Source organism: Sinohyriopsis cumingii, chromosome 2 (assembly GCF_028554795.1).
Source record: "Sinohyriopsis cumingii isolate HCF-2022 chromosome 2, ASM2855479v2, whole genome shotgun sequence".
NCBI lineage: Eukaryota > Metazoa > Mollusca > Bivalvia > Unionida > Unionidae > Sinohyriopsis > Sinohyriopsis cumingii.
The window spans coordinates 81,294,834-81,320,316 of NC_142962.1; the positions used below are offsets into that span (position 1 = coordinate 81,294,834).

Sequence of the window (25,483 nt, forward strand, 5' to 3'; positions counted from 1 at the left end):
GTGTGTGTCAAGTTCGTTTCTTTGTTTGTTCCTTAAGTATTCTGATGCAATTCAGCAAGAGACCTATGATCTTTCACTTAATTTACAAACAGGATATTTCGCAAGCGACACGGTATTTCGCAATAAACAGGTGAAGTTGGCCGTATTGCGAAATATCGCCTGTTTGTCGATAAACCGAACTTGACCTACATACACTCCAACATACGTCACGTATCGTATGACCTTTTTACCTTACGGTATCATCCGGGGCTTGTCTTATATGGCCGCCTGCTCCGTGTTGCATGTATGCTCTGTTGGTTGCAGAATTCTAAGACCTCTTTGTCACGTTTCGTAACTAAATTTACCACTACTTTGGAAAAAATAACAAGGTTGGTATACGTCCAAACATTTTTATGTCATGGTTTCCTTATTTTAAAAAGTGATTTTTATAAATCTACAAGTTGCGAATGTGGAAGAAAATGTAACTTAAAGTTCGAAGAATATGATTGGATAATATCTTGGAGGCTTGGCCTATTTTATCCAGTCGAATGGAGCGACACGTTTTTAGTCGCATCGCCTATATGGCTATGTATATGTATATATTTACCGGCAATGTATTATGTCTGTATCATTTGCAAAATTAGTACAAGGAATAGATTAAAATATTTCTTAATCGAACATCAAATTTTCTTTTGCGGCAGTATACTTTTCATTAGAGATGCTGCATTATAATAGTCCAAGACTGTTTACTTCAGTATACAGTTTTGACACGTGTGGTTGTTTCCTATGTACTTTGTGCGACACTGTCGTCGACAGTCCCCAGTAGGCTAAGATATTCCAATTAGTGAGGTCATTCCGACCAGTGACATACCGAGTGCTACATAAATTAGCAGTTGCATAATGCCTTCATTAAAAAATGGATTGTCTTTATACGTGAATATATGTAAATTGGGTTTAACGATGGATTACATGGGATGATGGGGCATTCCTAAGTGATTCTGCCGTCACCTGCTCCTCTTCTGCCACCAGAAGTGTCTTTCAAGATTTCAGTTGTGGTCAGACCCCCTCCTCACTCATATTGCCTGGCTGGTTGATTCTGACCACCCAGGAGTGGTAATGCTAATGAGTAAAGCAGAACAAGCATCACTAAAATGTAGCAGTTTAATTAAACAGTTAAACTTCAGAAGCATAAAGATAGATTTGTTTTCTTAAAAATCCATATGAAATTGTATTTTTTCATAACTTTTTCTTCTCCCATGTATCAGTGACCTCTCTCTCTCTCTCTCATACACACACACACACACACACACACACACACACACATTTGCTCTTTTCTATTTCATTTACTTGGACTATTGGACTATAAATTGAATAATTAGTTTAACCCTTTTGTATGTCTTAGTTTTTTTGTGGTGATGGTCAGTGTCTAAGGGATGATCTATGTGTTATAGCCCAGTTCAAGCTTGTGAATCAAAAAATATGAAATTAATGGATGGAAAGATGGAGATCTTAGCAGATATGTACAATAGAACACAAACCCCCATATACAGAATATAACAATTAAGTAGGTAAACACAATAAAATTGTACAAGACCAATTGAAGGATGCACCTCTATCAGCTATTAAATTAATTTAAAGTTCTAAAATGCAATAAGCAGTTCCATATACTTGTGTATGGTAAATTTCATCATGAATCAAGTGTGCATTTCAAACTTGAATTGTAGTGTCTACATAACCTGACCCGCTTGCTTGCCTCTCCAGGATCAACATAGCTTGTCAGTTGAAATTGATTTGTACAGCAGCACTCTGGTTCCCTCTGGTGTTTGCTTTTTGTTTAGATGTGGATTCCTTAATATCAGATATACTATCTAATGTGGAATCCTTACTATCGGACTTGGAACCCATACTATCCGATGTGGGAACTATTTTCCTGATAAATAAAATAAATGCAGGCTAACATTTTGCTGTTCCTAACTTTCTGAACTGACTAACATTCCATCTCTTGTTATACAGTCACAGTACCATGTCAGATTTCACAACAAATATGTTACTGCTAATTTGCCTCAGGTCAAATCCTTTTACAATAAACTCCAGCCATCTCTTTTCATGGACAGTTAACATAGTGGAGGAGAATGAATGTAATTCTGGAACAGAAGTAGATACCTTCACTAATTGATCAAAAGCATAGTCTGCTCTTGCTTCTGGATAAGCCCCTCAGCACTGTGAACTGTTAATCACAGTCTTGACTAATGTTAGACACGTGCACACATACAGCTGACAATAAATAGCTGTATAGTTCACATTGCTGCTAATGTTAATACAACTGATTCATCAGTTAAAAGAATTCATATCTTAGCAAACAAATAAATCAAACAAAATTCACTTGTTAGTTTAACTACACTATTGCTAACTAACAAGTCATTGGCATCAAGCATCACAGACCTAGTAATAATCAATTCATATCATACATGGTTCATATATCATTTCAGACAAATAAATTAAAACAATTATCTTAAGACACAGTATCTTGCTTCAAGTTTAGCTCTCTTTCTATTTTAGCAGAGCCATTTTCTATACAACCTTGGTTACATGTCTTTTGAAGACTTCCTCTATCCGTCATTTGGACAACTTTTGAAAGAGCTACTCCTCACTACCTGCGAAGCCAAGAAGTTTGCCTCGCACAAGAACTTCGATTAGCTTTTTTTGGTGTAAGACAATTATAAAACATGAGCCTTCACCTGGGAGACCCACGCCAGGCAGTTAACTTGTCCAGTTGGAATTCAGGTTTGTCTGGTTTTATTAAAACTTGACCCTCCAGGGTTTGAGAAATTAAAAAAAAAAAATCTCTTGCTTCATTAATATACAGATCTCTGCAAAGTTTCAACTTGTGTGAAATATTTCAACAAGTATTATGCTGTTTCTGCTTCATTTCAACCCATGGCATTTTGATAAACGAATCCTCTATTCACCATCTCGTCCAGTTTCACCTGACCTGGTAATCAAATGTAACCTAAATATAATCAGTAATATCCATACCAGAGGTCTTAAGTAATAGCATCCTTAAACATTTCACAGATTTAATTCCTTGCCAAATCACATTAACCTAAAATTGCTATATGTTGCGATGACATCTACAAAATTCGCACTGTTACACCTTTAATAAAATGTGTCTTAATGACTGACTCAAGTTGACTAATAAACATGAAAGAAATTACAATACACAGAAGTGATCCATTAGTGCATGTGTTGTAATGTCAGAATTACACTCTTGTTTGAGGAGGGAATTACCTATTTTGTGGTTGGAATTATCCAGTTTGACTTGATTGGATTAACAAAATTCTTCCTACCATTTGTTATTGATCCACTTGACATTCATTGTGAAACTTCATTGCTTAGATTCTCTCTCATCAACTTTTGACCTGCTTGCATAACATGTCACATATGCATTTGTATATGTGTAAAGCAGCAAGACTCCGAGAGTAGTTGGAATATCATCAAATTTATCCAGGAGTCGACTGGATTTTAGGGTACCAGTCATACTTTAGAATCCATTGTATATCAGCTTCTTACCATGATATGTAATATTTCTGTATACAGTATTGGTTCATCATACCACTTTGGTCATTATAGATACATTTGGACCAGATTCAGTTGATCACATCATTTTATGAATTCTGACTACAGGTACACATATGGTCAAGAGTTGGGAACGTAATACATGAGCCAGTGCTCAATCTGCAACACTGAATAGACTGTTTCAGTGGCCTAAGTGATCACAGCATTTGCCTTGGACATGGGAGGTCATGGGTTTGAACCCTGGCCAGGTCAAAGACTTATAAAAAGGTACTAACATCTTCCATTGCTAGGTGCTCAGCATTAAGAGGTTAGTGTTAGGACTGGTTGGCCTGGTGTCAGGATAATGTGACTGGGTGAGACATGATGCTACATGTCTGCGGCACGATGCCCCAGTGCTAAACATCACTATAAACTGGCACACTGCAGACACCATAATGTTATGACTGAAAAATTGTTAAAGCTATGTAAAAAAATCTAAATCACACTCTTTCAAAGGAATACGTACAGAAAAGTTGTATTAATAAGGCAATGCTATTTATTATTGTGTTTAATGATAAACTTCTATTAAAATGTATGAAGCTATGATGAGTCAAAGCTCAGAATATCAATACTTGTGTGTGTGTGATAAATGGTTGAACATTTGTTGTGCATTGGTGGCACAATGTTAAGCAGTAATTTAAAAAGAAAAATTTGTTGATTATTTTATTCCTTGGATTATTCTTTTTCATAAATATGTATGCATCCACTGCTGATCATAAAGTAGAGGTTCATGTGTAAAGTTTGTGCAGGCTAACCATCCTAATACGTCTAGTACTTATGATCTCACAAGTTCTCCTATACATGGAGTGTTGTAAAATTTCATTTCTGTTTGCAGAGTTAAAAATTACATCACAAGTCTCTTTGTTTCTTTTGGGTAATTGGGCTCATATTGGATTCCTGGACATTGTTCTCAGCTAGTAGAGCAGTATTCCGTTTAAGAGACTTGTATTTATTTTGCCATTATCAATGCGTTAAAGGGTATTGTATCTAGTGTATTTCTTTGTCCCAGTGAAATTCAGTGGACAGGGGGACACCATTTCTCTTGATCACAGAATCCTAGATGCAGCATTGCCATTTCTTTGAGTCTGAGTTTACTTGAGGTCATTATTAAAATGGTTGTGGTTTTGACAGTTTAATGTCATTTTTCAGCACTGGATTGGCTATACATCGTGGCCAGTATATTGGGTGGAGGAAGAACCTGGGAAAAGCCAGGGAAGAACCAACGACCCACAAGAAGTTACTGGTGAGCTTTCTCACATAACCAAGATGACTGAGTCCAGACTTGAACGCACAGATACATGTGAGATGTCAGTGATCTATGAAGGGAAAGTGTCTATGAAAAGCCTGATTTATTTCATTCTTGAAATGGTAAGGTTAAAAGCAGTGAGTAGTTGATAGGTGGGAATTTGAGGTTTTTATTACTTACAGCTGTATCCAGATTTGAACCTTCTACCCGCTATGATTTTACTGGTTTATAACACAAAATTGCATTGCCTGATGTGACTGCCCTCAATGTGAGTGCCACGAGACTGCTTAGTAAGAGCCCACAGCTGTATTGATTATCTCTAGAATTCCCCAAACAGGATCTGAAGAATTACACGTTTTGGTGGATGAATTATAGGGGTGAAGCAATACACATGTCCCACATATTGATACAATTCACGATACTCAGCCTGCGATATGATAGATATCAATATACATGTGAACTTGATGGTCTTTCCATTTTTTGAAGGTAGGTGGTGCCCTTATACATTTTTTGACACTGGTTGTATTTCTGGTATGTAGATTACAGACATATTTATATGCTGTTCTCATCGATGACAAGATAACAAAAATACTTTTCAGACAGACTACCTGTTGGCGGTCAGTGTGTTTTATTGAACATTTGATACCATTTAAGGAAGGCTCTATTTAACTCACTTTAGCTACCAGACCCTTTGTTTTGTGTTTCATGAATGCTTTAAAAAGATTTTATTGCCAATTTGATGTCTCACTTTAATTTGATAATGTATTAATAAAGCTAAACTGTCCTGAAAATGCATGGGATCTGGGGCAAGCACGATAATATCTATCCAGAGAAATGTCATAATATTTTTGACATTCTCTGTCTGTTAACTTCTACCATATCTAACTCATAAAGATGTGATATCTCATTAGTTACTGAGAGGTTTCACTGTAAGTGTAAACACAAATACCACTAAGAAATCAAGGGTTATATATGCAGTAGCAATTTATTGAGTTACAAACCATGTCTCATGTTTGTCAAAGGAGTAGAGTATTAGAAAATAAAATGTTCATGATTTTGACCCATTTTAATTGTTGTAGGTACCAGTGGTTCTTAAACAAAAGCATAAGCATTTGAGTGGAGAAGTGTACTATGTTTAGTATAATAAGAACAATGATGAGTAGCTTGTGCACTTCACTTGTCCTAGGGATGAGTGTTTGGGAATATTTTTCCTGAGCCCTGAAATTATGAAGTCAGTATCTGTTGCCATGTCTGTTACCAGTGTTATTTTTGCACAAAAGTTTAAATTGTCCACCATTGACATATACCAAACTTTGTGGATGGCTTGCACTTGGGATAAGGAAGAAGCCTATCTGTTTTGGCGTCGAAAGGTCAATGTCACTGAAGAATAAAAATAATTTCTTCACAATAACAATAGTTCTGCATTACAGACCTGTATAATGTTTCAGTCAAAAAGTCAAGTGTCAAGATCACTCACTGAAAAAAGAAAGATGGTGTCTGCACTAAAATTTCAGTTTTTTACCACATATTTCACCAAAATTTTGTGGATGACTTTTACATGTTGAGCAAGGAAAAAGAATAAAGGTCAAGGACACTGATAGATGAAAAATGGCTTTTGCATAAGAACTTTACCTCTGTACCACATATATTGACCAGATTTTGAGGAAGGCTTGTACTTAAGGTATGGAATAGGCCTATCAATTTACATGTGAAAAGGTCATATCAAACCTAAGGTTATTGTAGCTCAAAAGAAAATTTGCATTGGAGAATAACTTTTGTTCTTAATGAAACTTTGTGTATGACTTGCACTTAAGGTAATAAAGAAACCTTTAGATTCTGGGATCTAGTGTTTAGAAATCAATTGTAATGGTAAGTCAGATAAAATATAATGGTTTCTGCTCAGAAGGTTTAACTCAAGACTGCTTACCTTACAGAATGAGAATACAATGGTTCATTTATGTTACTCAAGTTTAACTCTATGGTCAAAGACCAGAAAAAACTTAAGAATTGAATTGGCATCCTGTGTTCATCAGTCCATTAGCAATATTTTGTTATTGCTGATTTTAAACTACTGGTAGGATTTCTATGAAACTTTATAAACACATTTATGCAAGGTCTGGTTGGTTCTAAATGGAAGTATGGCTACCAACATCTTGAAAGTCTTGCAATCACTACTACTACCAAGCAGATGGTCATATCAGCCAGAGATCTCGGAAACGCTTAATTACACGTATTTGGACACCAATTTTTGATCTGGGATGCAGAAAATCACTGAGGCGGGAGTCCTTTGTACGCATGTAATAGGTGTCCGGCAAAATTCAAAGACTTGCCAGTCCTGCTTCAGCCACCTGCTTTGAGAGAAAATGTGTTGATCAATTAGCTGTGCTGATATTTACAATGACCGAATTCAGTGACTGAAAGACCCCATGATGTACATACATGTTGCCATTATAAGAGTACATCAAAAAGAACATGATGCGATAGCTGGGCGGCAGGTTTAAAGGCTTTGACTGGCGGATGGCTGGGAAATTTACTTACATTTACAGTGATTGAATTCAGAGTCAGAAAGACCCAGAGATGTACGTGCGGTCATTTATAAAAGTACATCAAATAAACAACCTTAGCTTTCGTTATTGTGTTCATTTCTGAATGTATCTGAATAAGTAGTGGATGTGACCTCAGAATCAAGACATGTTGAGACTTAGACAAAATGCCATTCGTAAATTTGGATAAGTATTTTGGGGTTAAATGGCAAACTTACGAAGATTGTAACGAGATTCAGAAGAGTACTAAAGCTGCTAGAATTGATAGTTCGGATAGGACAGTAGCTAAGTGTAAGAAAGTGTGTGATGCCTAGCTTAGTGTTTGGAATAAGTCCTTACTTGGATTGACAAAATTCAGTATCACTCTGATGGACGAACAAGAGCTATTTAAGAGGTACATTTACTGACCATACTTTTTTTTAAAAATGCCCTTCGCCTTAGCCCGGTTAGTTCGAGTGTTGTTGCGAAATGTATTCATCAAGACATCAGTAGCTAGGCTTAGTTTTGATATCAATTATGTTGACAAACAAACTCTTGCCCATTCACAAGCATGTTTTGATAGCTGATTGACCGTTAACCATTTTCCGAGTAAGGTAGCAACTATCAATTTCCTGCATGATATCCTTTGATGATAAAACATACAGACATGTGTTTTAAGATCAGAATCAGTGATCTGGATATATATTAACTGCCTCTTGTACACTATTTTGTCATAAAATTACTTTGAAACTGTAAGTGAACCAGTGGGACTAATGGAAAGTAATGGCGGACTTGGCTAAGTCTGGGATGTACCAGTTTATTAGATTGCTTGTTTTCGTAAATCGTCGTGCAGATATTTTCAGAAAAATTTATAAATCATTGAAAGCAAAGCCAAGGTATTATTTTATTCAAGATTTAACTTTAAAATGCAAATTATGTAGGTCAGAAACGTATGGGACAATGCTATGTTGTGGAATTCGTGAAGAAGGGACTGCAACTTTTGATGGTAGGACTCCTATTTTTACCAAAATGGGAGTCCTGGACTCCTAGTTTTAAAATCCTAGCGAGACCTCTGTCAGCATGGGGTTTTCACCAAAAGACCTTATGATGTGTAAATAATTTTTTTTCCTTATCTGACATACAGTATGGCCATCAGTGTAGTAATAATGAAAAGCTTGTTATTGCTGCTCCTTGTGAATAGATGGTCTCATTGACTCTAGTGTTCCACTTAAAGATTTGCTTTGACACATAGATAATAAAAATAATAATAATAATGAGGACTTTGTAAAGCGCTTAATCTTTAGAAGCTCAAAGTGCTTTACAACATTAGAAAACACCTATAGCATAAAAAAACATATCTAATGATATTATTACAGAAAACAAACACCATGAAATTAGAAAACATAAAAACATGCTGTATATATTTAAGGTAGGGAACATATTAGGTCTTTAGGTTTGTTCTTGCAGTCTAAATAAGTGAGTTTTAAGAGCACTCTTGAATGGGATCTCTGTGTCTTTGTGTCTAAGTTCAGTGGGCAATTCATTCCATGTTGCTGGTCCCTGGTATGCAAAAGAATGTTGTCCATTTGACTTTTTTGTAGTGGGAATAATGAATATACGATTGTCAGAAGAGGAGCGCAAGTATCTTGCTGGTGTGTACACATGGGTGAGGTCGGATAGGTATGTTGGACTGGAGTCGTCAGTGAAACGTAGCACAGAGAACAAATTTTTTGTTTGATTCTGGATCGAATGGATAGCCAGTGTAGGGTACAGAGCAGCGGGGAGATAGCCTTAAACAAAAATGGTGTTGATTTTGCATCAAATATGGCCAGCATCTTCAATATCTTGTTTAATTGTTACTTTTGAGGCTGCATGGTTGGTCAGAATAAGAGGGTGCTTTCATTAAAAGATCTGTGATGTGTAGGGCCAGATTAACCCTATAGGCTCAAAGGCCTTATGACCCCATATTTTTAGGCCCTCATTTCCATATTCCAGTAACAGCAGAATAATGATAGGATGGCTATTGAATTTTTTATCTCATTGGATACTGATTTGATGACTTCATAATTTTTTTTTGGTTTATGTAATATATACTTAGGCCCTTCCTTCCTATTAGCCTTGGGCCCCTTATAACCATACTTGAGTCCTGATTGAGTTTTTCCAATAAGATTTCTTATGAAATGTAATTGGTCTTGAATTATTTATAGTGTCTACATGATCAACCTATGTGGCCACCACAGTGGTTATTATCGGCATGGCTACTTGTGAATATATGGTCATTCAATATATGGTCATTCTGACATGGGCTTTTCACTAAAACTCTTTTTGCAGAAAATAGTTGTGTTATTCAAATGGTGGTGCAATATCCTTTGTGACTATGGGGTGGTGTTTATATAATATTTTTAGCTCTACTGGTCATAGACAAGAAGGGCTTTGGGATGGCCTTCTATCTTTTGACTGTAATTAATCCATTTATCACTGCTTCTTTTAAACTACTAGGAGGATTGCCATTTAACCTTTCATACACACTCAACCCTAAAATGTCTGTTTGGATCTAAAATGAAAATTGTGCAGCTGTATCGTCCGGTTTGTATATGTAGTAACTGCTAAATATGAACTTTCTGCATATGAAATCCTAGATAGATCCTTCTGTCTCCTAATATATTTTGGTTGAGGGGGATATAAATGACCATTTTCTTGTTCTACATTTGCATATGTATGCAAGTAGGCAGTCAGCCCATTCATAGAGCCCAGTGTTTTTTTCTGGCATAGGAGATTCCAAGAATGTTAATTATTTAATGTTCACACACACTTCATAAGTGGTAAAGGGTTTTCCTGAGGGCAAGTACAATATATACAGGAGTGGGTTTCCTGCATAAAGACCCGGATATTGTAAAAGTGGTTTGCAGAGATCACAATATTTGTTTGTTGTGATTTCCTTCTAACATTGTTAATATATTACAAACAGTAATCACTAAAACCATAGTAGATCTTATTCTCAAATTTTTTTATTGTTATAAGGTGTGTCACTGTAATCTCTTTTTTTCTGTTACTGCAGATTGACATTATGATTCTGATGAATAAATAAATAAAATAAATAAATTCAGGCCGATGCAGAGCATGCATTATTGGCATGTTCTTTCCTAGACTTTGGAAATAAAATCTTGGCTCAAAATCCTCAAGTAAAACCTGGGGAAGCCAAATTAAGGAGTCCTGTTTAGAACATCTTCCTTTGAGTAACATGTGACAAATTGTTTTATAAATAGATGTTGTTGTTGTAGGGTTTAATGCCAATTTTCAGCACACGATAGGCTATACATGGCGACCAGTATTAATGATGGAGGAAGAACCTGGGAAAAACCCCAGAAAGAACCACCGACCCACAAGAAGCTACTGGCAAGCTTTCTCACATACCCACATTGGCTGAATCTGAGACTCGAATCCACGCAGACAGAGGTGAGATGGCAGTGATCCGTAACGGAGAGCGCTTTAGACTACTCGGCCACTCAGGGCCCCTATAAATAGATGTAAAGGACAAGTATAGGTTTATATGGCAAAATAGAGCATGCATATTGAAAGTATTTGTGTTAGCGAGAGTTTTGTAAATCTTTTTTTATATGTGCTACAAGATAAAATATAAAAGGTAAAGAAATTAAAATTCTGTGAAATACATATAAATTTAATAAAAGTTCTTTTAAAATCATTAAAATATGCAGTCAGAATTTGCAATAACTGTATTCCTGCAAAAGTAAGATTTTCTTGGGACTTCGTTGCAAAGTTGCATGAGTTCAAATAAAATAAAAAATACTCTCACAAAGTGGATGTTGATAAACTCAACACAGTTTTAACCACTGGCAGTGCATGCACTCTGCTTGACCCTAGCATGGTTAAGCATGAGTGAGGCATGCATTTGGCACTGTACCATCTCATCTTCAGTTTACTAAATATATGGGATGCCACTCACCAGTGAGGGTTTGATACTATGAAGTTTGTGGAGATTTCATTCCAAATAATTTGCCATATATATATGTGGTGTTCTATGATGTTCTGCTATGTGTTGGGGTGGGGTGCTCCCAATATTTTATTTAAATTACTATGGAACTCCCACCCTTCCTCAGTTCTGATTGGGTATCAATTCTACCACAGCGGTCCAGCTTAACAGACGAGCCTCAGGCCTTCTGTCAACACGGGGAGATTTACAATAGCAACAAGGGTCCTTTGTTCTAGAACAAAGCTTCCAACGTCTCCATGTGAGTTTTGACACCAACGAAGTGAGGCTCTTGTACAAACATGAATCGCTACGATAGTCGCAGGGTCTACATATACACATGGCTGCTAACCCATTCCTTTGTTCCTGACTTACATAATCGCAGGCAGGCAAATGTGACTATATATATATATATATATCTATATATATATATATATATATATATATATATATATATATATATATACACACACACCTCTTGATATCATACAATAGTAAGCAGAGCTCTAGATGATCAGTGTATACATGCATACATGCATATATTATGCCAGAAAAATAACAAAAAATTGCATTTTAAATGCTCAAATTATGAACAAAAGTTTTTTAAGCATTTTGTCCAAAGTGGCCTGGAGGTTTCAGCATCTGTCACAGATGTGGTTGATGACAGGTTTGAACCTTGGCTGAGTCATATCAGAGACTGTTGAAAATGGTGATAGCAGCAGCCTTGCTTAGAGCTCAGCTTTAAGAGGTTAGTGCTAGGACTGGTCGGCCTGATGTAAAGATAATGTGACTGGGTGGGAGATGATGCTACATGTCTGTGGCATGATGCTCCAATGCTAGACATCACTATAAACTGTCACATTGCAGACATTGTAGCAATGTGACAGAAAAATTGTTAAAGCTACGTTAACAATCCAAATCACACCCCCTCCCAAAGTTGTCAGTATATTGCTCCATTGCTATGTACAGTCCATGTTCGATGAATGTGCACTTGATCAGTATAAACTATGCTGTCAGGACAAGTTCCTATGTTACATCCACATTTGAAATGATAGTACTTGATCACAGCGAGAATGCCCATTCAAACAATGAAAATTCAAACACATGAGTTAATCCTGTCACTCAGCTGTTTGATAAATGTTACTAGGCACGAGTAAAGTTTGGTATGAATGCAAATATTTGAGAGCACAATAAGCCCAAGGAAAACTACCGAGAGCAAGCAGCCAGAGTAGTTTGGCATAAAGTATTGCAATGGTTTATCAGTTTGGACCGATCAAAGAAAATATATTGACTTTAGTTTTAGGGTTGCATGCCGCAAAGAAGTTAATTTAAATTGCATGGTGCAAAGGAGTTAGTTTACAAACAAGTTCTGTCATGAGAAATTTATCTTAAATTATTTGAAAATTGACATTGTTAATTGTTGCTATTGTTGTCTTTGTTGTCAGTTTAACACAGTTTTTTAGCACAGCATAGGCTATACATGGTAGCCAGCATAACTGCTGAAGAAGAACCCACATAACCCAGGGAAAAACCACAGACTCGTGGGAAGCATCTATCAAGTTTTCTCACATACCCACATTTGCTGAGCCCAAGACTTGAATTCATTTGGAGAGAGGTGAGATGGCAGTTATTGGTAAAGGTGAGTACCTTAGATCATGTGGCCACCTGGGGGCATGTTATGATGCTCACTTAATTACATTAGATATCATGTAAATAAATTTTCCCAATTTCATAAATTTATGCCAACTTAAAATATGGGTTATTATATTCTCTGACATATCTCATACCACTGTTGGTAGTAATAATTGGTTTTAAGATAAGAGCATACTTGTCCTTGAACATTTCAAAAATTTTATATTCTTTTCATACAGCTATGTTGTCCTTTGTCTGCCTGGATGTTACTAATGTTGTTTTAGCAAAGGAACTTAAATTGTCAACCATCTACAGTTACCAAACTTGATGGCATACACGTGGAGGTAGGAAGAACACTGTGGTGATGATTTGATTTCCAACATGTTGAAAATCTTGTCGCTACTCCTGAAAATGGATGGTTTTATCAAATGGGGTTTTCACTAAAATACTTCTTAAGATGCCTGGCTGGTCCTAAATGCAAATGGTGCTGACCTGATAACCAATATGGCCACCATGGCAGCCATCTTAAAAATCTTGCTATCACAACTCTGCTTGGACAGAAAGTCATGTTCACATGCAGTTTTCACCGGAAGATTATTTGATGTTCAGTTGGTCTTAAATGAAAATGGCACTGGTCTGACTTCTAGTATGGCCACAATATCAGCCATGTTGAAAATCTTTTTAGTATTGCTATATCATTATGGGGTTTTCACATGTAGACTTCTTATGATGCCTAGTTGATCCGAATGAAAATGGCATAATTATGGCTGTCATGATGATAGTCCTACAGATCGTGTTGTCGCTACTCTCCTTGAATGGATGATCATTAGGACCATGTCTTCACCAAGTCCTAAATGAAAACGGTTCTGGCAGTACATTCATTATGACTGCCATGACAGTCTTACAAATTTTGCTGTCACTACTATCCCTGAATGGAAGATCATTATGATACGGGGTTTTTACCAAAGACTTCTAATGATACCCATCTTACCCTATATGAAAATGGTGTCAAGCTTACATACAGTATGTATACCGTAGCAGATAATTTGAAGATCTTGTAATTGCTGAATAATATTATCAGAGATGGTTTCGACTGTTGACAGTTAAAAGAAAGAAATGATAATATATTTAACTCCTGCAAATTATTTTCATCTAGTAGAGCATGTCTTATTTGAATGTTGTTAACAGTCTAGGTTTCAAGGCTTAATTTCATTCATAGGTAACACTATCAGAGACCACAATGTAAGATACTTGCTATTTAACTAAATTGTTTTAAGCATTTAATTTGGTTATGCTACCATTGCAGGTGACCGCTTCTATGGTCTTGTGGTTAGAGCATCTGCCTCGGAAGCGGTAGGTTGTGGGTTCGAACCCTGGCTGAGTCATACCAAAGATTTACAAAAATGGTACTAACAGCTGCCTCACTTGGAGCTCAGCATTAAGTGGTTAGTGTTAGAACTGCTTGGTCTGGTGTTAGGATAATGTGACTGGGTGGGACATGATGCTACATGTCTGCGGCATTATGCCCCAGTGCTAGATACTACTATTAACTGCCACACTGCAAATATCATAGCGATATGAACAATGGGTGGGTCCCTCTATCATAAAAGGAGGATACTGACTTGAGTTCTGGGGATGTTCTCTTCTGGCCAGGGCTCAATTGCAGTTCCACTTGCTGAATCAGGAAGGAAAAGGTACAAGAATGCACCCCCTTATGAAGAAGTGCAAATTAGAGAATGCACAAAATGACCAGTCGCTGGTATTCTGCTCACAAATCTTCCTGGTTTCAAAAAAAAAGGAGGTCTTTGTGGCCAATCCTAGACCTTTCCACCTTAATCAAGCTTCAGCATGATGAACCTTTGAATATGGGATCATAGCATCAGTAGGACTTGCAACATGACATGGCGACTGGACAGTCTCCATTAATTTCCATAATGCATAGCTTCATCTTTCTACTTTCCCCCCTCATAGGAAGTACCTCCAGTTCTGCTTAGACGGGGAGAAGTCGGAGCTTATCCCATCGTAGGATTTCCTTTACTTGTGGATGAATATCGTCGTAAACACGGGACGAGTCCGTGTCCCACAGGACAGAATGGACTGGATCCAGGCCTGTGGGAAGGCACTGAGAGTCATGACCCAGTTGCCGGCTTGTTGAGATCTGTATCTTCTGGGGACTTTGAACACTGCGGTTGACCTGGTTCACCTAGGAAGACTGCACCTGTGCTCTCTGTTGTCTTCTTACCAGCTGGAAACCGCACATTTAACTCATGACAGGTTAGGTTTTTCTTGGACAGGTCTTTCACATATCACTTTAATTGGTGGGAAAATCTGGACTGGTTGTGGTACCAGGTCGAATATGTCATCTACATGACTAGTCTCGAAATAAAAGCCTAGCTCTACAGGGTTTCGCTGACACAAGACAAACTTTCTTCCTGGTCGTTTCCTCTGGCAGCACCTTAGGATGGCAACACACATGCCCATACTCTTTGTGTGGGGGTTTAGAACCTCCTTCGCTGGGCTACCTGAGAAGGAATTAGTATCTGAGTTCATAATGGGGTCCTGGGTGGCCAAGTGGTTTGATGTGCTCGCCTTTACAGATCATTCGTATGTCATGTCTGTCTGCATTTGTTCAAGTCTCAGCTCGGCCAATGTGGGAATGAGAAGGCTTGCCAGTTGCTTCCCGTGAGTTTGTGGTTCTTCCCGGTGTACTCCATGGTTTTCCCTCCACCAAATATACTGGGGAAAAATGGCATAAAACACTGCAAAACCAAACCAGAGTTTGTCACATTTACAGCAAGAAGAATATTAAGGGGGTGGGAGAGTGTTCATGAGAAGCAAGGTCATCAACATGTAGTGGTCTCTGAGGCGGATTCTCTGATAAGACTCGGGGAGAGGAATTTGGTAGATTTGTTTGCACAGAACTGAGGAACAAGTTCCCATTTTACATATCCCAAATTCCAAGTCAAAGAATATAGGCATTGGACACATTTGGCCTGAAATGAAATTGCCTTTTTGCTTAGCCTTTCCACCTTTAGGAGGTTACCGCAAGTACTCCAAAAGGTCACATTTTCCACTGCTCAGCTCATCCGTATAGCCCATTTGTGGCTCCGAAGATTGTGGTTCAATGATCTTCTAGACCAGCTGATAGACCAGTCCAGGAATTGCCTTGGTGGTGGGACATTCTATCTCAGCATAGGAGCTGCATCCAACATAACTGCCCACAGATTCTCTGCCTTTATGCTTGGCTCATCTCATGTGATCCTCATGGACAGGTTTTGGGGCAAAGTTGCAGAATGCTTTGCTCAAACTAGGAGACGCCCTCGCCCAAAGTGTATGATGGTGAGGGGAAAATCTTTTTCGTAGGAAACACATTAAACCAAGCTGTACATCCATCAGAGCAATGGGATTATCCTTTCTTCCATTTGAAAGGCAGATAATGCTCGGGTTCTACTGTCAAAGGCTATAGGACAGTCCTATAAAACTAGTTTTAAAATGCCGGCCATCGATTCAGATTCTCACATTGCCAACCTTAAAAGGTATTTTGAGTTGCCGAGACTGGTCTTTCACACACTTCTGCCAAAAAGGAACTTCTCTTATTTTGTTATGGTCATTAACTTAAACCTCCTATAAGCCTTGGGTGGAGCTCTTTCGAGAATCTTACCCTGAAGACCATATTCTTGTTCTCCTTAGCGTCCACGAGACGAAAGAATGAGCTTCATGTCCATTTTACTGAATAAGTTTGTCTAAGGTTCAGTGGTAATTACAAAATCGATATCTCTTCTTCGCCAATCCAGTTTCATAGTAAAAAAAGTCAGCAGCCTTTGGTAACTCCACTTTCCATAGGTATCCTCAGTCTCATTCGTATCTGTGCTGGGGATGATCAAGATAAACTTTTCTATTTTTTTTATTATGAAGATTCTATTTGGCCACGATTAAAATGGAAAAGAAGTGGTAGGACGTGTCTTGACCTCTAATGAGGGCTTTGTTCACATTTCTCTTGATAGAATGTAAAATTTTCAAGGTTGTAATTACTGGCCTGGAATAATCTTTCGTTCATGAGGATTAAAGTCTATTGCTGCCTCTTAGGCCTATCTAAATCATTCATCATGGGAGGATGTTATGAATGCATCATTTGGCGATAACATTTGACCTAGTTTCTCCTCGTCTTTTCTATCTTTGATGCACTTCTCCTCCTTCCTTCATTCGTTGGTGCAGTAGCATGTATTCTCTAAAGTCGTGTCGCAAAAAGAAGCAGAAGCTGATACAAACTTGCAGTAGTGGACATCTTTACAGTAAATGTGAATATATCCATCTATATACCAGTTCTTGAGGCCATCGGACTCCCTCCGCACTGGCATATATGCTCCTCCGTACTGGCATATATGCTATACAAATCAGACAGGTATTGTAGTACTATTATTGAAATATTGATGGATGAGCGGTAGAGGGGTGTGAAACTCTTTAATGGTTTTATCTGTTGGTATTGCTAAATTCCTCCTCCTAACCTGATGTCTCTTGAGAAGTCTAGTCCTGAGAAAGGATGGGGAAAACGCTGCATGCTCCAGTGTCTTTGTCAGAAGATTTGGTCAGCAGTATGTTCTGGAGTCTTTCCAGAATTCTCTAGTTGGTAGTTTTTCCATGGGTTATATATATGGACAAGGGTTATTATGTCTCGGCATAACTAGGCTATGCAATACCGACAGGTACAGGACTGGATCAGGTCAAGTGTTCGGGGTGGGAAGTCCAAAATTTCAAATGGACCCTGGCTAAACCTCGAAAGGGCATCAAAGGAAAAGGCTGTGTCTGTTCACTCAAAGCGGCATAATACCCTATAAAAGTGCTCAAGAATAAAACGATGTTCAAATTTCAAGTGACATGTGAATGTACGTTTGTATGTATATGGACGTGTTGGGGTTTTTAGCAGAAAGAGTGTCCAGAAACTCTGGACCTCCATCAGGCCCTGAAGTCAGTATAACATCGGTAAAATTAGTAAACCACACCCCCATTCAAACAAACCAAAACACAAAAAAACCCACAAAAAACACAAAAACAACAAGGCACCCACCCCTGAAAATCTGCGTTTTTGCTTATTTACTCTATGGCTTACTGAACAGCTGACTGCTATTATATAACGTGTATGCCATTGCTAAACTGGTGTTTGTTTTATTTGCTGTGCATCATTTACCGTTTATTGTGACAGGGTTAAGTGTGCGAGATATGTCTTTCACAAATATATCTGACGATTTAGTGAAAAAATCAATAGGATAGTCATGATATTACTGGTGTTACTTACATGTACATGATGAAAAACAAAATATTCTATGCTGAATAATCAAATAAAATGAGCAAATATATGTTTAAGAAATATAGAAGACCTTTGATTTATGCTTATTCTTCTCCAGGGAACACATAACTATTATTGATGTGGATCACACTGGTTATGTTTAACATATAAGGGACTGGCGACATTTCTTTGGAAATATTGCTATCAAATCGCCCTTGAAGCACCCCCCTACTCTGATTTTTAAAGAGATAGAACTATATCGATTATACTCGTTGAACAAAGAAATTAAAGAAAAAATATAGCCTGCTTTGAAAGAAAGTTAATTTAATGGTCGGTCCTGAATAGGTATCGCGAACATAGGTCATGAATTTTTTTAAATACATTTTTTACTTATATTTGAAAAGCATGTTTTTTTTCTGCATCTAAACATCAAGTGCAACTAGCATTCATTTTCTTGTTATTGTCCTCCATGTGCAGCCATAGAAACTTCAGTCCCATTTCAGACTTCATTGTTTTGCTCTTTGATCTCGAAACTTAAGCACTTGATCAGTCTCTGTCTTGCCTAGCACTGACTCAAAGCATTCTCCAGTGATTTTGCAGCAAATCTTTTTAAAAAAAATTAAAATAAAAGAACTTTGTTTTTAATAAATTCGTCTCACATAGCATAACGAACAAATATTGGAATAACAATTGATCTCAAGTGTACCATAATTGCTTGTTATAAGGGGGTTAACTAATTTTTATTCCGGATGGGGGAGGAGCCGGAGTTTTTTGTACAACATTCCTCGCCACCGAAGTTTTGTTGTTTTCTGTTTTTCGTTTTGTTTTAAACCTTGCTCTGATTTATAGCAGAAAAAAATCATTGTATCTTATATACTGTTCAATTTTAAATAAAATTATTATGAAATAAACAAAAAAGTAAGAAAATATTATTGTTCAGAAGATAATCCAGGCTCCACCACCCCCCACCCCCCACCTTCACCCTATGAATAAGATTGTTATTTCCTGAAAAGAAGAGAACGGTCAGTTTTATTATGATTTATTATGATATATTGTAGACCACTCGACATTGATATTTGCAAAATTGGTATTGGTCAAGTTGATTACTCATTTAATTGTCTCTATACTCAACAGTGTGACCAGTACGGTGGCCTGATGGTTAGAGCATTTGCCTCAGATGTGGGAGGCCATGGGTTTAATCCCTGACCAAGTCATACCAAAGACTTATAAAAATGGTACTAACAGCTGCCTCGCTTGGAGCTCAGCATTAAGAGGTTAGTGTTAGGACTGGTCAGCCTGGTGTCAGGATAATGTGACTGGGTGGGACATCATGCTACATGTGTGTGGCAAGATGTCCCAGTGCTAGACATCATTATAAGGTACAATGGTAGCAATTGCGCAAGTCCAGATGGGTGGAGCTTAAGGTGTAGGGAACATTGCATTCAGAAATAAAGAACGACACTAGCTGTGATTGGTGCATTATGTAAGAGTTGTACTTTCTGTTAGGCTTAAAAAAAGGTTGTGCCTCTTGGCAACATGTGAGATTATGTTAATTCATATCTAGATCATATTTTGTATTTTTTATGATTTTTTTTACAAATGTGGTACCCATAGCTGAAACTGTCTGTTGTGACTAGATAACTCTTACCCCTGTCTAGTTCCAGCAGAGTTATCTCTCTTAAATGCAGTGGAGTATCTGGTTTTGTCCTTGTAAGATTGACAATCTGTCATTGTTCTCTATGACAGTGTGTGACATGCATTCTGAGGTAGGGTAGAAAGTATATTTATTTCACAAAACATTAGCAATGAGGTATATGTAAAAACAATTGGTACCATGATACCTAAAGGGAAGAACAGCCTCACAGTGTATCCATAGAAACGCATACATGTGGGTAGCATGTATGAACTGTACTAGTTTGATATAGGAAAACAAATAGATTCTGAACAGTTTTGGTCAAATATTGAGTCATTTAAGAATAAAATGTATGAAATCTGCAGAGAGTAGCACAAGTTGGCTTTGGATGGGGACTTTTGATAACTATAGCTATGACAGATATAGACTTGTGTTGCCTGATGCCTTTATGTCTGTGTTGTCAGTTCCTGGATTGGAATACATGCAACAAAATAAGTTATGTAAACATACTATAGTTGATTTTGGCCAAATATTGACTATTTTACCTGAAAAAAATGAAAAATCCTGTGTACAAAAACAACTATCTTGTTTTGTAAGGCATGCCATAAACCAGGATAGAAAACACTCTAAGATAGATCACTTGTATCATGTAGGATATTCTGGTATGAGTAATTTTAGGTAATTTATTAAAGATATGGTATTCCTTCCCACTTCAGTTTTAATTGTTCTGTTCTAATTGTCCATTCTTGTACACTTTCCTGCCTTGAAATTGTTCATTCAGTTTATTTAGAGACGTTCTTTTGCATTCCCTTTTTTTGAAGTAGCAGGGAATACCAGCAGACAAGAGCAGTTTCTTTAAGTCAGCATTTCCCATTGACACTTATATAAGCCCAGTTATAACCTACTATTGACTTTCAATTAATTCTATTTATTTCTGTCCAGCTGTTCTTGTGGAATTTCCATATTAGGTTAAACATTCCTGAGTGATAACCATATTAGTCACAGATGGCCCATTCCTTCCATTCAAGTCCACACTGTTCTTCAAACTTTGCATCCCATCGCAAGAATCCAAATTGGCATGGGACATATCTGCATGTTTATGGAAAGCTGCACTCCACATGCCGGCATTGTAGAGAACAGTATTTACTGTTAATTTTTTATGTGATATAAAAATGTCACATCATATCACAAAGCAAAATTACATCAATCTTGAGGACTCCACTACATACAGAAGCCTGAACGTTAGGTTCTCACTTAACAGTAATGTAGTTTTGGATAATTTAATTGCATTGAAGTTAATACATGTGTTCATGAACTCATCCATACTACATGGATAATATATTGGAGTAATTAAAAATACCACACCTTATGTATATCATTCAGTTATCTCCCTTACACCAGACATAACATTTCAAGATATAAAAACTCACGTTTTAAGTGATTGGTCAGGAAAATAAAGAGAAGATTTGTGAAGTATTGTATTAGCCCTTAGTCTTAAAGCAAATGTAGGTAGAAGCAATTTAATAATTTCTCACAGTAAAGTTTACAAGTTTAAAAACTGATAAAAAAAATGTTTTGTTTGGTTTAGGTGTTTTTCTGCATATTATTATTAATTTTTTATGTAGAAGAAATATAAATCATATGCATCTACATTATTCACCCTTTTATATTAGATGGGAATGAACACCACTTCACCTTAAATTTTGGTGCCTGTAAGGGATGTTATAGTACAGGTGCCTTCGGGCTGTCCTTGGACCTATGGGGCACTGCCTCCATATATTGTCCAAGGTAGGATCATCAAAGTTTCACTGCTGCTTTTGTCTCCTTTAATTCCTTTATCATCAGTACATCTCCCTTTTAGATGCACACTTTCCTCTTGTTTTTAACTCCATTTGATGCGCTATACTTATTGTTTAGATATGGCATTTTTCTGTATTTTATTCCCCTAATTTCACACCCAATGCAACATAACCTCTTAGAAGCTGTGATCTACTATATTTGGTGACTGATTGGCTTACTGAATCAATTTTATTCACAACACAAAGGAGGGAAGCTTTCTATTTGTGTTACAAAGAAGATGGGTTGGTAGACCTTTGTGTGAGGACTGGGGGTTAGTGACCTCATGTATCTGCAGACAGTGTCAAGTGTTCAAAGCTTATACTTTATAATAAGATTGGGTCATGTCCACCTGTCTCTGATAAGTTCTGCATCTACCAAACAAATATAAATTCCTTTCTTTTAGGTGAATTGTACTTTTTGAAGTAGGAAAGGTACATACTATTTGGTACATTGACCTTTGACCTAGTTATTACAGTATTAATATGATATAATCTGATTTATCCCATATCACCCACATGAAGTTCAATAAGTGCTGATATAAACAAGACAACTCATAGTTAAAAGAATTCATTTTATTTCAGAAGATTTTGCTAGTGAAGCAAAAGTATGAAAACAAGAGTTCAAACAGCTCAATGACATTTCTATACATATTCATATAAGACATAGATTAGTACCTCATAAAATTGTTTTTTCACAAGTGAGACTAAGTACATTTGTTATACAGTCCCGAACTATTTCACAGATTATTGAAAAAATTAAGGTTTGCTATAGGTATAACGGTACCAATTGTGCAAGTCCAGGTGGGTGGAGCTTAAGGTGTAGGGAACATTGCATTCAGAAATAAAGAACAACACCAGCTGTGATTGGTGCATTATGTAAGAGTTGTACTTTCTGTTAGGCTTAAAAAAAGTTGTGCCTCTTGGCAACATGTGAGATTATGTTAATTCATATCTAGATCATATTTTGTTGTTTTTTTTAATGATTTTTTTAAAATTTGGTACCCATGGCTGAAACTGTGTTGTGACTAGATAACTTTTACCCCTGTCTAGTTCCAGCAGAGTTATCTCTCTTAAATGCAGTGGAGTACCTGGTTTTGTCCTTGTCAAATTGACAGTATGGCGTTGTTCTCTATGACAGTGTGTGACATGCATGCTGAGGTAGGATAGAAAGTATATTTATTTCACAAAACATTATCATTGAGGTATATGTAAAAACAATTAGTACCGTGATACCATAAACTGCCACACTGCCGACGTCATAGCGATATGACTGAAAAATTGTTAACGCTACGTTAAAAATCCAAATCACACACACACACTCACATACTCAACAGTGCTGATATTGTTCAGTTTTTTGGGGGGTGGGGTGGGGGTGAAAATGGCTCTGGACTGCGCGGGGATACAGTTTGCATTCGTTACATTCATTTATTGTCTCTATATAGCATGCTTGGTTTTATGGAAATGTTGTTGGAGATTTCCAATGGATGCGCATGTTTGATATCTTGACGTCAAAGTCACGTGTTGTTTGGCTGTCAAAAGAAAGAAACTGTACCATTATCACACACACACACACACACATGATTGGTTTTAGCAAAGATTAATCTTAGCAAGCCATGAAAATAAATGAAATGTGACCAGATGTATGGAAATATTTTATTACTCTTAACAGCCAGACGTTTTCTCCCACCTAATTGGAGAGTAAATTCCCGATAGCAGAGACTCGTAATGCGCGCTGAACAGTCTCGTGCATACATGGCAAGTGTGGTGCATATTCAAATTATTTTCACACAGTGAGGAAGAAAATGACAGCAGAATTAATACTAATATTATGTACCAAACAACTGTACTAACAGCTGCCTCGCTTGGCGCTCAGAATTGAGAGGTTAGTGTTAGGACTGGTTGGCCTGGTGTCAGCATAATGTGACTGGGTGGGACATCATGCTACATGTCTGCGGCATGATGCACCAGTGCTAGACATCACTATAAACTGCCACACTGCAGACATCGTAGCGATATGACTGAAAAATTGTTAAAGCTACGTTAAAAAGTCCAAATCACACACACTAATTTTATATACCAAAGAACTGTGTTTAGAGAATATAATAGAACACGATAGTTTATTGAGCTTTAAACATGTACATCTTTATGGCCCGTGAGCGGTGTTTTTAGTTGACTGTTAATTTATTTGCAAGATTTGACTAGCGTAAGGTGCTGGTGATAGCCCAAGGCATTGAATAATAGTTGTGTACTTGAACAAGGCAGGTACAGGATAAATACTTCGGTGACGGGGATTTTGATCACAGCGGCATGTGCGATCAGATTAGCATTGTTTTGTCACTTACAAAATGATAGACAAAATCAATGAATGCGAGTAGCATTAATTACAAAAGCACTTTAGCTAAGGTTTATCCATGCAAAACATGATGCAGTTAGGGTTGACCTTTTATAATATGAGTCGACCGCTCCGGCGGCCTAGTGGTAGAGCGTCTGTCTCGGATGCGGGAGGTCGTGGGTTCGAAGCCCGGCCAAGTCATACCAAAAACTTTTAAAATGCTACTTTTAGCTGCCCCGCTTGGGGTTCAGAATTAAGAGGTTAGTGTTAGGACTGGTCGGCCTGGTGTCAGGATAATGTGACTGAGTGGGACATCATGCTACATATCTGCGGCATGATGCCCCAGTGCTAAATATCACTATAAACTATCACTGCAGATTTCGTAGAATAAGAAATTGTTAAAGCTATGTTAAAAATCTAAATCACACACACACACACACACACATTTAGAATATGACAGTTATTTGCTGCCACAATTTAAGAGAACCCATAGTAAAGATGTATAAGGTAGCGAAAAGAGATATTAAACCAATTAGATTGTTAGGAACAAAGGTAAATTGGGATTTTAACGCACGATCTGTAGTAATATGGTCACATGACTTGTCTTTGTATCATTATCTGGACATCTTCGCTAGCCAAAGTTCCGATATGTTATCCTGATCTACACATTGGCGGATCGATCAGATATCTCAGTGCTTTGTCCTAGCGACATCTGTTGGATTTCATAATTTCCCTTAGTATGTAATGCCAACTAACCAATGACCTATAACAGAAATGCTCTGTACATTGGCCGAAAATCTTAGATGCAGTTTATTTCGAAATGATACTTTGTAAGTGTAACATCAAAAGTATGACTACATACTAGAGAGAAGCCATTACAGACGTATGTAAGGGAAAGTATGTACCTATGCAAACAAGGACCAGTAATGGATGATTGCTTATTTATCATTCTATTCCAACTCCCCTTTTCTCAGTCATGTAGGAACATTGTTCAAATTTGAACAAGTTGATTTTGATCGGATGCTGATGTGGATGCACAGACCCGAAGCAGTGAAATGTCTGATCGATTTGTCAAGGTGTATATAGGGGTTAACATATCGGGAGCTTTGCTAGTGAAGATGCTATATGGATGACATTATACTATCGAGTTTATGTTGAGTGGGGATATTGGCTCATTTTTACGGAAACGAGTTAAGTCTTCCATTTCTCAGATGGATGCAGATGATACATAAACTTTTAAGACAGAAAGATAATAAATTTATAAAACTTGTTGTAGATTTTAAAAATTAATTCGACATCCCTCTGTTCTTTCAAGATGCACCCTGATAGCATTCTTCTAATCTAGCGTCTTAACCCAGTGATTAAAAAAGGTAAAGAGGCCCTTTAAGGTCCCGCGTTATCCACAAGTTATTCA

General features: G+C 37.3%; 1 protein-coding gene across 1 annotated transcript in view; it reads left to right on the forward strand.

Moving 5' to 3' along the window:
- Window positions 1-252: 252 nt before the first annotated feature.
- The window catches only part of LOC149805275 (steroid hormone receptor ERR2-like), a 236,276-nt gene continuing 211,045 nt past the window's right edge, over window positions 253-25,483 (forward strand). The window contains exon 1 of the mRNA XM_089949034.1: window positions 253-368. The gene's annotated coding sequence lies outside the window, so the exon portion shown is untranslated. The remainder of the gene's footprint in view (window positions 369-25,483) is intronic.